Source organism: Pantherophis guttatus, chromosome 15 (assembly GCF_059756535.1).
Source record: "Pantherophis guttatus breed Tessera chromosome 15, ASM5975653v1, whole genome shotgun sequence".
In the NCBI taxonomy this organism is placed as follows: Eukaryota; Metazoa; Chordata; class Lepidosauria; order Squamata; family Colubridae; genus Pantherophis; species Pantherophis guttatus.
The window spans coordinates 11,673,705-11,684,467 of NC_142077.1; the positions used below are offsets into that span (position 1 = coordinate 11,673,705).

Genomic DNA, 10,763 nt, shown 5'->3' on the forward strand with positions numbered 1-10,763 from the left:
ATTGATCTTCTGCCCCTAGGAAGGAGGTCCAAGACTTTCAGGTCACATAAAATGAGAGTGACCAGTGAGAGAATCCCTTGTCCCAGAAACCTGAAACACAACTTTAGTTCAAAGAAAAGGTCTTCCCGATATCAGAAGTAAGGAGACAGATTGTGACAGGAAATGCTACTTAGATTTGGCCTTTGCTAATTAAGAGGGCTCTTCATCTGAAAATGAATGGCCTTGTTGATCTTGAGTGTTAGCTATCTTCAGTCCCTCTGCTTGAAAAGGAGTCTACAAATTCAACTACTATTAAATGTGGGTCTGTCTTTCCGTGCCAGTTGGAGTCTCCTAATTGAAGTTCTTCAACACAAAGGACTTTTTCTTGGCTAACTAGATGGACCTTAGAAATATCTCCTCCTGACCCAGGACTCACACTCATGTCCCCTCTGTTGCAGCCAAAGATTGGCGACTCAGTCTTTTTCAGGGAACCTTCTCATGATCTCCCCTCAATCTCACTACAGTTCTAGAAACTATGCAGAAACCTTCAGTCTTAATAAAGGAGAATATTGGTAGCTCAGGACTGACATGAGGGCTCCTTGGTGCTCTCTGAGCTTGCTTGTTTTCTTGCAGGAGTTTCATTACCCAACTAGGTAACATCATGAGCTATAATTTATGAGGAATTTTTGCTTTGTCTCTTAACGGGGAGACTGTTTTGAACTAGTGTCAAAGGGGACCAGCTTTGCAAGGCTTTCTGTAGTCCAGAAGAAACCTTTCCAGACCCTACTGGTCAGAAGTTTCCTTTTTAATAACATTTTACTCTACTTAAATAAATCTTTATTAAATAAAATAATTTAATAAATCTTTGACAATGACTGTATTTAAAAATTTAATATGATCATCATCACCATGGATAGATAGATGAAGAGTGGAGGAATGCCTTTTAATACAGTCATGAGGAGGAACCTTTACATTTGTCACAATGCTTAAATCTTTTCTCAATTCCATCCTTCCAGAATTTATTAAGTCGAAAAGTCCTTTATTATTCCAACGTGTTGTGCCAGAAGCAAAAGGAAGGAACTAAGGGAAGAATCTTCCAGGGTCACATCTCCTAGATCTGTTTGGAAGGAGTCAGAGATTTCATATTTACCTCAGTGAAGCATAGAGGCTACTTGTCTAATGTCCATTTCTCTCCCCATTTTCCATGGATGGAGAGTCCTAACACATTTTCTTTGGCATTCCTTGTTTTTCTGCTCAGTCCCTGCCTCAGTCCAAATGTGTGGAAAGTTGTCATCCTGGATTTGTCAAGAGGGCTCGAGAAGGAGAGCCAGTTTGCTGCTATGACTGCGTTCCTTGTCCGGAGGGGACCTTCTCCACTCAGGAAGGTGGGTGACATCAGAGGAAAGGAAGGCCTGGTGGAAATGGATTTATCCAGAGCATTTTGATGAAAGTGCAAATTAAAACATGCCTTGAAGTTCAACTCTTTTTTGTGTTTATGTAAAATGCACTAATCCTCCAATTTCATATAGTTAGCTATAAATATATTAGAAAAGTATATTATCATTATTTTCTGTGGAATATTTAAAGAACACATCTTGAAAAATATTGCTGGAATCAGTCCCAAAAAAAAAAGAGGACTTCTTGAAATGTAAAGGACAGAATATTGAGGAAATATTGCTTTTTTCTTTCTCAGATACTGAAAAATGCACCAAGTGCCCCGATGATAAATATCCAAATGTGGACAGAGTCCAATGTATCCCCAAAGTTGTAACCTTCCTGTCTTATGAAGAATATCTGGGCATCATCCTGGTCTCTTTTGCCCTTCTCTTCTTCCTAACCACAGGTCTTGTTTTAATCATCTTCATTAAGTATTTAGAAACTCCCCTTGTCAAAGCCAACAACCGGGACCTCTCCTACATCCTCCTGGTCTCCCTCCTGCTTTGCTTCTTGTCTCCTTCTCTCTTCATTGGTCAACCAAGGAAAGCCACCTGCCTTCTCCGACAAACGGTCTTCAGCATCATCTTCTCAGTTGCCGTTTCTTCTCTCTTGGCCAAAACCATCATGGTGGTGCTGGCCTTCCTGGCCACAAAACCAGGAAACCGAGTGAAGAGATGGTTGGGGAAGAGCTTGGCCAACTCCATCATCTTCTCTTGTTCTGCAGTCCAAATTATCATCTCCTCCACCTGGCTGGGAGTTTCTCCCCCCTTCCCTGACTCTGACCTCCACTCCCAGCCTGGAGAGATCATCCTGCAATGCAACGAAGGGGCCGTTGTCATGTTCTACGTCACCCTCAGCTACATGGGCTTCCTGGCTGCCATCTGCTTCACGGTGGCTTTCCTGGCCAGGAAGTTGCCTGGGGCCTTCAACGAAGCCAAGCTGATCACCTTCAGCATGCTGGTCTTCTGCAGTGTCTGGGTGACTTTTGTGCCCACCTACCTGAGCACCAAAGGGAAATACATGGTGGCTGTGCAGGTCTTCTCCATCCTGGCCTCCAGTGCTGGTCTGCTGGTCTGCATCTTCATCCCCAAGTGCTACATTATCCTTCTGAGGCCAGACCTCAACACAAAGGAGCAGCTCACAGCCAGAACAAATGTAAAAGCATGAGACGTAACACCCTAATATTTAAAGGGATTGTAAAATGTTCTTTCATTTGAAAGTACACATTAATTATTTCCTCTTAAATAGTATTCAGGAGTCAAATAATAATAATATCTACATGTTTCCAAATGAGAAATAACTCTAATTCTTGTATCTTCTTAGCTCAATAAATTTTGCTAAAGAGAACTGTGCAGAAGTCATTCAGAGAAATTTGGTGTTCAGCAACAGCTACTGAATGTGACACTTTATAAAAAATAATTCAGACACTTCTTCCTACAGCTAAAAGTGTGTGAGAGAGAGAGTGAGCAGGAAAAGAGGTCAGGAAGAAGCTGTGGGAACCAGCCTGGTTGCCTGATCCTCTCCGTGAAAATGCCAGAATGATGTGAAATGCCATGTTTGACTGGCTCTCAGCTGAAGAGGGAAATCTTCATCTCTCTTATATAATTCTTTCTTGATTTCCTCATAAAAACCTCCTTTGCAGAAAGAATTCAGCAGAAGAACTGTCTGGGATTTCAGTTTGGGGTTGTTTTTATTTGTTGTTTGGTACTTTACACCAAAATAAAAAAATAAAGTAAATAAAAAAATTAAAGTGTGTAAAGAAATTTCCACTGTATATTTTTTCTTTCATCAACCAGAGAAATAATATAGCAGTTTTCAGGCTGTTTAGTTTTCCACTTTACAATTTGTACGTAAAGCATTTCTTGTCTGTGAAGGGCTGGGCCAAATGTCCAGAGAAAGGGGACCTTGAGACTCTCCCCAGGAGGAGGTTGAGGGGATCCTGTCTAAAGGCAGCCACATCATTGACCAGGTCACAAACCTTCAGTGCTGCATAATATTCATCCAGGTCCAAGAAGGGGGTGAATAAGAGGGGGGGGCACTTTCAGGTTTCTAGGAAGAGGCACCCATGGAAGCTGTTCTGCTCTCCAACCACACAGATTGCTGATCAATTGGGAATCAATTTTTATGTCTTATAATGGCTCCTAATTGCAAACAGGATCACTTTGCAAATTCCATTCTAAGGAGATAAGAAAAGCTCTGATGGATCTGACCAAGATCAGTCTAAGATTCACAGTGACCACACAAATTCCTCTGGTTCTCTCACAAGCAGAAGAAGGCAGAGAGACTTATGGCTTTGCCCAACATGGAACTGGTCTTTTCCCACAATTTCACTTTCCTCCATCAAACCACACAATATTGGACACTTGGCCATCTCACACTCTAGGAATCCCCAATTCTGATATCCCACATCAATCTCAGAACATTTTTCCAAGTTTCACACCCCAATCAAAAAGTACTAAGGCAGGACTGGAACAGAGGTGGATTTCAGCAGGTTCTGACCAGTTCTGGAGAACCAGTAGCGGAAATTTTGTGTAGTTTGGGGAACCAGTAAATTGCACCTCTGACTGGCCCCACCCCCATCTATTCTCTGCCTCCAGAGTCCCAGCTGATCAGGAGGAAATGGGGATTTTGCAGTAACCTTCCTCTGCCACGTCCACCAAGCCAAGCAACCTCTAGTTCTTGCATCTTGTAGCATTTTAATGTTAATTCTTGCTCTTTCCTTGCCACACATATTTCCACCTTATTTTCTTCAGCTCTTCAAAGTATTTTTTTCTCCAGTTTTATTGGTATAGTTTGAAAGAAAAATAATATTTTTGGTAATACATTCATTTTTATTAATGCTATTCTACCCATTAGTGGTAATTGCAAGTTTCTCCATTTCTCCAGGTCTGTTTTGATTTGTTTTTTCAGTTTATAATAATTGTCTTCCTTGAGCGTTGCACATCTTGATGTCAGATGGATACCCAAATATTTCACTTTCTTCACAATTTGGATGTCCAGTGTCTCTGTCATCTCCTTCTTTTGATTTTCTCTCATATATTTAACTAATATTTTTGTCTTATCTTTGTTGATTTTCAGTCCTGCTACTTTCCCATATTCTTCTATTTGCTCTAATAGTTTTGGCGCTGTCTCTATTGGAGCTTCCATGATAAACACCAAATCATCTGCAAATGCTTGTAATTTATATTCTTTTTTTATTTTCATTCCTTTTATTTCCTTTTCCTGTCTCACTTTTCTATTTAAAACCTCTAATGTCAATATAAATAATAATGGAGATAAAGGGGATCCTTGTCTTGTTCCTTTTCTGATATCTATTTTCTTTGTCATTTCACCTTTGCCCGCTTGGTCTCTCTATACATAGTTTGGATCCTATTTATGAATCTGTCTCCAAAATCCATCATTTTCAACTGTTTTATCATAAATTGCCATAATTCACGTTATCAAACACCTTTTATGCATCTGAAAACAGCAGCTCTATTTGCTTCAATGGGGGTAATTCATAATATTCTAATTCTGGGGAGCCAGGAGGGGATCTGAGGGGAGAAGCTCTGGCCTTGGGACTCAGGGGCTCAGCCGGCCTGAGGGGGAGACAGGGAGGCCCTGAGGAAACTCCGGGGCTTAAACCAAGGTGGACTTTATTCAAGGAGCCAAAAGAAGAGATTAAGTTCCACACACAGAACAGAGTTTGAAAAGGGATGAAAAAAGCCACAAAGAGAATTCTAGCTACATCCAGTTTCCTCCTTTCCCTCTTTCTACTAGAGGTTCCCGCCACAAAATGGAGGAGGCTGCGCTTTAGCTGTCCCTCTCACTGCCTGTAGGGGGCAGTCTATACTCTGGCCTTTAAGCCACACCTGGCCTCCGCAGGCACTGAGAGGGACAGCTAAAGCTGGAAAAGACCCCGCATCCTCCATTTTGTCGCCCAAGTCCCTTTTTGGAGAGGATTCTTTTGCCCTCTGTAAAGAGGGGAGGAGTTAGAATAATGGACAAATGGAGTCGAAAGAGACCTCAGAGGTCATCTGTCCAACTGCCCAGTGAAGTGTTTACTAGAGCATCTTTCTCAGCCTTAGCAACCTGAAGAGGTGTGGACTTCAACTCCCAGAATTCCAGTCAGCATTCAGGGTCCTTCCTCCACCGGGTTCTTCCATGATTTAGTGGTCCCTCTCACTGCCTGTAGGGGGCAGCCTATACTCTGGCCTTTTAAGCCATACTTGGCCTCTGCAGGCAGTGAGGAGGACACCTAAAGCTGGCAATGACCCCTGTGTTCCTTTAGGTACATTTTCACAAGGCCTTTTGGATACGAATAATATTTAATCTTTTGTGGTGTTTCCCTCTCAGCTCCCCTTCATCATCTGGGCCTGGAGAGGAAAACCTGGACTCTCTGGAGCTTTCATTCCAGATCCAAGGGGCGACATTTCAATCTGGGCTCCATCCCCACAGAAGGGGCAGAATCTGGGGCTCCCCCGACCTCTCCAGGCGACCAACGGTTCCCCCCTCAGAAGGAGCCGCTGTGGCTGAAGGGAATTCGGGGCTTGAAGCCCCTTCAGAGTCAGTTCATCCATGGATAAGCCCCGCCCCCAGGTGAAGGCAGGCAGTTGGGGGTTATTATTCAAATCTCAGGTCCAGGCCAATCAGAGCCTTGGCTTGTGACGTCAGAGGCTCCTCCTGAGCTCATTGGCTGGCTGTTGCCTTGGCAACCTCCAGCATCCTTGGAGAGTCTGGACCACATAATGGAGGCTCTGCTCAGCATCCCTGGAAAGTGGCTGGATTGGATGGCAGCACTGGGGGCATCGCAGGGCCTCCCTCGCCTGGGCTCCTCAGGAGGGAGAGACCCTCCCCTTTAAGGCAGAATTAAGGAGCGGGGGAAATGAATGAAATGAGGTTCAACCAAACACGACAGACATGCTGATACCTGCCATGTCTGCAGCCTCCATACCTGTCACCAAACTCCTCATCCACCATGTCGAAGGTCCTTGTCTCAGGAAAGGGGCTGGGGCTGGCTGGCTGGCTGGCAGTGAAGTGTGCTAGAAAAAATCTGCAAGGCTTATCAGGTTGACCTGATTTGGGGAAGTTCACCTAAACTGTGATTCCATTGGCCAGATAGTAGCTATTTCCCAAACACATTTGGCTTGGCAACTCAAGTATTCATTTATTTTCATTTTTTATTACTTAGTGTCAGGTATGCTTCCTTCAGTATCCAGGAAAGAAAACCCCAAACTCAAGCATTTTGAAGAATTTAGTACTTTTACTGAATATGAAAAGATAGCAACCCAGGTAAAGCTGGAAGTCACATCCAGACAAAAACCGAGGGGACTGTAAATTCAAAATATGTCAGATCGAGGGAGTGAGGGAGAAGAGAAGATGGGGGCAGTGAGTTCAGCCGCCCTCCAGTCGGAAAAGGAGACTGCAGAATGGTTGGAAAAACTCCGCTTGGAGCCGGAGGAAGCCAGATGGTCGAAAGGAGTGGGGAGACTGCCGGACTGGGGGGAGGACCCCCGGGGAGTGACAACTTCCAGACCCCGAAAAAAAGAGGCAGTGTGGATGCAGGAACAGAAAGAATGTCTCATGATAGAACAAGCCTTGCAGCTTTTCCGTGATGTAGAAGAAAGCAGAAAAAACTGTGAGTCTTTTGGAATTCCTGTGGAGAAGGGGGGAGCAAGCCCCAGGGGAGAGCCAGAAGAGACAGCCTGCGGGGGAGAGGAAGAGCTTGAGGAGGCAACATCCCAGGCTTCGGCAGCTCGAGGGAGAGATGCAGCCGGCCAGAGAACCCCAGCCTTGCAGCCCCCCCCCCCCCCGCAGACGTAAAAAGCCAAAAATCCCCCCCCTTCCTGGGAAGTTTGATGGGAATCCTAAAGCCTTGGGATTTTTCCTGACCCAAGTGTGGAACCACATGCAGGACTGGGGGGAGGACTACGAAACAGAGGCGGCTAAAGTCAGAAGCGTCGCGAATGCCCTAGAGGGAGTAGTTGCTGAGTAGATGGTGGTTCTCCACAATAACAACTCCCCCTTGCTGAGAAATTACAACCAGTTCATGAGGGCCCTTAGAAGGCGTTTTGAAGACCATTTAGCTGAAAGAAAGGCGAGACTCAGAATGAAGAGCATTCAGCAGGGCCGGAGGCCGGTGGCAGAGTATATCCAAGAATTTCGTGAACTGGCACCCTATATGACAGGCTGGTCAGAAATGGCTCTTTTGGAGAGTTTCAAGGATGGATTGAATGAAGAGATATATCGAGACTGCAGAAACTTAGGGGTCCCTGATGATTTGGATAGATGGTACATAATAGCTGAGGATGTGGAGATCGAGCTGAAACGGAGCGAACTCCGAGGAAGGCGGATGGGGGACCAGTCATCCTCTTTCTACTGTAAGGGGGCACCCAAGATGACTGACGGGATGACCGAATTCAAGCCCAAGTCAAAGCCTTTCACCTGTTTCAAATGTGGGAAGGAAGGTCACCGGGCGGCCGAATGTTTCTCCAAGCCACCGCCAAAAGCTACCGGGGCCGGCCAAAAGAAGGGCGACAAAATACCTGACACTTAGGTTTTTATACCACCTTTATTATTTCTCTAAATAGCTCAAGGCAGTGAACGAATCTAAGATTCCTTCATCCCCACAAAAACAACCTTGTGAAGGCTGAGAGAGAGACTGGTTCCAGGTCACCCACCTGGCTTTCGTGGCTGAGATATGGGATTCGTAAGTACTTGTGGGGGATCTGTCTTAATTCCAATGGTCATCACCTTTTCCTGTTATCAGAAATCATAGCAATACAAAGACGTCCAAATTGATGGAGAGCCAACTCCTTTGGAGGGTTTTGAGCAACAATATGCCTTGAGTTGGACTTGGAATCAAATGGGAAGTCAGGATAGTTTGAAGAGAGATCAGTATTGAGGGATTCTGTTGGCGTTTCTTGAACTAGACCCCTTTAAGGTATGGGGGGGGAGACTTCAACTTCCAGAATTCTCCAACCAGCCAGCATGCAGAATTCTGGGAGTTGAAGACCATCCATGTGTTAAAGGGGCCAAGACTGTGGTTTTTACACAAAGTTGTTGTCGTGTAATTTAATGACTGATGTAGGCTATTGTCATTTGATTGTATTAACCCTCATCTGTTCCCTATTTGTAGGTTAAGATGACAATGAAAAGGAAGTAGTCAATAGAAGCCTACAGCTGAAAGGGACCTTGTAAGTCAACTGCCTGCCTGATTGATTGATTGACTGATTGATGGATTAATTCTATGTCATCAAGTTGAATGTTGATGCCTAGCAGCCCATAGATGATTTTCTCCATGTAGATCTGCCCCAACCTGGTCCTTCGGGTCTCCCAACCTTCCCCCATCCCCACTATAGCTGCTTACTAGTGATCCTTCCCTTCTTTTCTTTCCTTCACCCATGTCAGCATTACCGACCTCTCCAGGGAGCTTCGTCTGCATTGATTGACAGCATTGAAACTGTGTGGACTCTGAGTGGCCAAAGAGGTAGATAGATGACCTGTCCCCAGTCTGGATTTTCAGGTCTCCCTAAAGTTCACCCCTCCACACAATAATCAAATCCACTAACCTTACCCCAAATTGTCCTCTCCTTCTCTTCCCTTCCACCTTTCCCAGCATTAGGAATGTCTCCAGAGAGCTGGTTTTCACTTGATGTGCCCTCAAATATGATATTTTGAACCTGGTGGTTTTTAGTTGAGAACAGATCTGGGTAGATTATATCTTAAGGTTCCTTTGCCAGGAGACCCCTCTGCAGATTGTTGGGTCGTCACTCCTCCTGCATCTCATTCTAGCAGAAGATGATGGACTCCAAAACCGTAGGAAAAAGCCAGAATGGAGAAGGCAGGTTAGCAAAATTGGCCCTGAACTGAGAGAGGATGTGACTGTGTCTCTCCATTTTTCAAACAGGTCAGCAACAAGGAAGAAATGGTCATACGGTCAATGTCCTTGGGAGATCTCTCAGTGACCACTGATGGTCCCAACCTCCAAGTTGATGAACTGAGAGACTCCTTTGACTTTCAGTCCCAGAAATTCCAGAAAGAAAATCAATGGATGAAAGAACAGCACAGCTCTCTCCAGGAGAAAGTGGATCAACTTAAGACCACAACGGAAGACCTGCAGAAAACCTGCAGAAGATCATGCCATCAGTTAGAGCTAGAGAAGAAATCTTTGGTGAAATACATTGAAGAACTCCACAAAGAACTGCATGAGGTCACTAGCCAAGTGTCCATCTCAACCAAGAGAAGGCTGACTCTGAGAAAGATCTTGAAGAGGTGAAGAACCTTCCGCCAGAAGGTAAGAAATTCCTCCAGAGTCTACAGCATGAACTGGCTGAGATGGACCACAATTACCATGTGGAGAAAAGCCACTCCAGCCAACTGAGAAAGTCAGAATATGAGAGAAAACAAGCAGAAGCACCTCAAAAGTCTGCAGCAGCCACATCTGACCTCCCAGATCCGCCTCTGGCCAGAGTCACCTGGCACAGTAGGTAGCAAGCCCCCCCACATCTTCTCCCAGGTACATCAGATGGGAAACATGATGTAACTCTACTTTATTGGAAGGGCACATAAGAGAATCTTGCATGTCTGAAAGTACAAATCTCCCACCAATGCTTTTGGAGGCCTGAAAAGTGAGGGAGGGTCCTTTCTGAGGTTCTTTCTCTGCCAATTATGCACCTGGGGGCTCCCCTCCCCCCTTATCTGATTATTCCCTGTGCAGCATCTTCTCCATCTATTCTTCTATATTGTCATTAATACAGGCAGGATAGTTGAAGAAATAGGATTTTTTCAGGATGCAACCTTTATATCAACTCTCAGACAAAGCTACTTTGATGTTGTTTTAAAAATACCACCCAGTTTTTAGAACAATATCTATGAATTCCTAATAGAGTGCATAAGTAAAATCCAGTAGAAAAATATATAATTTTTAGCAGGAGGACTTAACAAGCTCTCCTATTTTATATAAGAACAAACGAATGGCAGCTACAATGTGAATCTTTCATTAAGATTTCATTTGTACTTTTTCTCATATCATTTCTTTTTTTTTAAATCATTTTTTTTATTTCATTCAAAACCTCCAAAAAATGAAAAAAAAATGACAAACAAGCCCCCAAAGATAAATAAAACTAGATTAAAAAGTGCATAAAAAGAAAAAAGGGGAGAAAAGAACCAATTCAGGTGAGGAAACCAGGAGTAAGGGAAAAAACCCTGCTGAGTCTGGCTGCCATCTTGGGGAGAGTCGGAAAAACACTTTCCTTCCAGTGGTTCAGCAGCTGCCACCCCTGGATGCTCAGCCAGCAGTCCTGAGTCCTGCAGGTCATTTTCCACCAGATGTCCAGGAATTTCAACCCCTGGCACGGTCCTTCCTG

The 10,763-nt window shown here is 44.4% G+C and overlaps 2 long non-coding RNA genes across 2 annotated transcripts; both read left to right on the plus strand.

The window, feature by feature from the left end:
• The first annotated feature begins 660 nt into the window (after positions 1–660).
• Positions 661–3,179, plus strand: LOC148111895 (uncharacterized). Its single transcript, XR_015729968.1, has 2 exons — positions 661–1,364; positions 2,857–3,179. It is a non-coding gene; the product is annotated as an uncharacterized LOC148111895 (long non-coding RNA).
• A 2,942-nt stretch (positions 3,180–6,121) lies between these two features.
• On the plus strand, positions 6,122–10,550 carry LOC148111896 (uncharacterized). Its single transcript, XR_015729966.1, has 3 exons — positions 6,122–8,104; positions 8,534–8,591; positions 9,305–10,550. It is a non-coding gene; the product is annotated as an uncharacterized LOC148111896 (long non-coding RNA).
• Positions 10,551–10,763: the final 213 nt, after the last annotated feature.